This window comes from Argiope bruennichi, chromosome 3, assembly GCF_947563725.1.
Source record: "Argiope bruennichi chromosome 3, qqArgBrue1.1, whole genome shotgun sequence".
Taxonomy (NCBI): domain Eukaryota; kingdom Metazoa; phylum Arthropoda; class Arachnida; order Araneae; family Araneidae; genus Argiope; species Argiope bruennichi.
The window spans coordinates 104,484,803-104,488,203 of NC_079153.1; positions in this window are offsets into that span (position 1 = coordinate 104,484,803).

Sequence of the window (3,401 nt, forward strand, 5' to 3'; positions counted from 1 at the left end):
TAACTTTACAAATCAGACAGTCCTTCTTTTTCAGCAACATTTATTTGATTCGATATGAACATGTTTGAGATATAAAGGAAAATACATTTAAGAAATTAGCTTTTATCCTAAATTTTAAATTAATCTATTACGGTACTTCAATCTTATTGAAAATTGAAATACATATTCAACATTTCAAAGAGAAAATATTTTCAACTTCATTTCAAATTTTATTAATACATTCTTCATTCTTATTGTTTTGTTTTTAAATCGCTTATACAAAAATAATTTTAAAATGAATAAAAAAAAAAAAGAAGTAGAAATGATTAATTTAAATTCGAACAGATTAGTGCTCTTATTAGTTGAACACTACTAGAAGAAATACAAGAATATTTTCTCATTATTTTCAGACTCAAGAGGACATTAAGAAGCTTCAAACTTTCTTAGCAAGCTCCTTTAATTTTAGAAAATTAATAAAGGAGCGAACTTTTTGCCTCAGTCATAAAGTGGTATTTTTTTTAACTTCTACTTGATAATTGTGTAGTTTCTGATGTGCATAATTATACTTAATCTATCTCCAGCCGGTTATTACGAACGTTAAGGAGTTTCCGAAAGTGATCTTCAACAAATGTAAGAAATATAGAGAAAATTCTAAAGAACTTCGCTCGTTCCTCTAGTTAAGGAATGAATATTAAAGACTTTTTTAAAGATAAAACCAAGCTTATTAGAGCAAAGTTCAAAAGAAAAAAAGAAAAAAATCGATCAATTTTTTTTTATAGCCAGGATTACACATAGTCAGTCGTTTTTAATGAAGAGCTTATAAGGGTTTTATGAATAAGAAATTATTTAAAATAGTTGGATCTATATATTAAAATCAGTCATATAGAGTATAATAGTGTCTCCAAGTATAAACTAAAATATTAAATTTTATTTGATTTAATTTTCAATGAAGTAAAAAGTTTAAAAAATGCAGATCAATGCAGATTTCCAGCAAGTTTTAAAGTAATTGAGTGAGTCTAAATATATATCCGGAATAGACACCTGAAAGAATCTAAATTATTATTAAAAAGTGTACAGAAAAAAAACCGTTTTTTAGGCATTGAATAATTGCTCCTTTTTTTTCTTAACAATATACTCATTCTATAATATTCCCTTTTATAATACAAGGCTTATTTTTTGAAAGTGGTGATATTTTTTGATTATTTTGAAAAATTTTGCTTATAACTTACTTTCATAATTTTTGTTACTAGATAAAGATTAAAAATGTTTCACATTTTTTGTCAAATAATTAATTATTTTATAGCGATTAAAATATAATAATATAAATAGAGGGCACTACGATTAAAGTTTTGAGTTCTTAAAATGCAACAATGCATGAACACATGAAACTGAAAAAATATGACATATCGTTAATAAAAGAAATAAAATTTTAAATTAACAAATTGAAAAAATGTAATCTTTTATAAATATTAATAATATATTACTGAAAGGCCTCTTAATTAGGACTACCGCAGTGCATAAAACAGGTAACTGAAATCAACAATCTGATATAATTGATTTTAAAAGTTAAGTAATGATAAAATAACGTCCAATAATCATGCAAAAATTTTAAAAGCAAGAAAATATTCATACAAAATTCTATTCCAAAAAAAAAAACTTTTTTAAAATTTTTACTGCGAAATAATCAAAGATTAGCAAATCTTAAAACTTTTAATCAATTTTAACATTATAAAAATTAAAAGAAAGGCTCCATAAGAAAACCATTAGATTATATTTAATGCAAACTACCTCTATACATGTTTAACATGTCCATCATATATAGAATAAAAGGCATGTTTTTGTGATTAAATGCAAGTGAAAGATTTCAATTATTGACGACCATTTGAATAATAGAGAAGCATTAGAGCATTGGAAGAATTCTAATTGAACATGATAATGAATGAATGTAGACAAATAGCTGCAATAAGCCACAGTTGTCCATATATTCTGGCAGAAAGAATTAGAAGATCAGCAACAGATAAGAATGTGTTGTACCTACAACGCATTCTTTGCTGATGTCTTCGAATTAAAAAAAAAAAAAAAAAACTAAGCCAAGGTCGCATATGAGTTCTCTTTGAAATTAGTTATTCAGATAATCACCTTCAAATTCTACAAAATTTGTAAACTTAAGATCTTACATAACATGGAAATCCGGTTTTTATTTTAAATACCAAAATTTATTTAATTTGGTGCTTGTTTTTATTTTTGTCTTCCTCCTAAGTTAAACAAATAAGTAATTGAAAGACGGAACATAAACAGACAATATCACTGAAGATAAGTAAACAAAATCTTTCTTATCAATAATCTTTCTTTAAAAATAAAATTCGTATTTAATATTTTCTTATGAAAATCGAGTACTTCCTTTTTGCGTAAATTATCTTAATTTTAATTTGAACTTCATTTGATGGTTATTGTTATAAAGTTTTGTAATATCTATTACCAAATATTTTCACTTACTTTTCTAGATCTTTAATTTATTTTACGGGTTCAGGATCTATTCATTTAAAGAATATTAAATATTAAAATCACATGATTAAAACTCGCATTAGAGTGATCTGCTATCATCAGTATCCAAGAATAATATTCTGTTATTGTTTTTTTTCTTCTGTGTGTGCCTCTCTATGAATATTTCTTGTCTAATCTTATCATCTCGATTTAATTAATTCTTATTTTAATTTAATTCTTATCATCTCTAGTTAAAATTTGTTTTTTATACTACGAAGAAAATATCATAATTAATTAAAGTATTTTAAGAAAATATTGCAAAAATATTTTATTCAGTGAGCTTATTTAGCTGAAATAAAGCTGTAATCGTGTTCATTATGTTCCTTTAAGATTATTTAAATCTCCGTGCATCCATAAAAATTGTATTTGTATTCTTCTATGTGAGTTATAAACATATTATTTTGATAATTCAAATATCCCAAACAACAAAGATCTAATCTACTAACAAGTTTTTCATTGGAGATTTTAAAAAGTAATTTTCTTACGTATACTCAAAGCAGTTTCAAAGAATGCAATAAAGGGTTGTATAATCGAGTTCCTTTAATGTCCAAGTATCCATTCATAAAAAAATTGCACTTGCATTTCAAATTATTTTATTGATTAGAATTATTTCAATTGTATTCATAATATTTCTCTGTACCTCAGAAGTATTAAATGTATTTATTTGTTCAAATTATCACCCCAGTCAAAACATTTTTAAACATGTGATATTCAGGGAAGGAAAACAGAATAAAAATTATATATATATATATATATATATATATATATATAAATTTAAAAAATCGTTTTTTTTTTTGCCTAATTAATTTTGAATTATTGCAATCATCATGAAATCACAAATAAACGATTCAACAAGAGCAAATCATTAATTTTAGCGA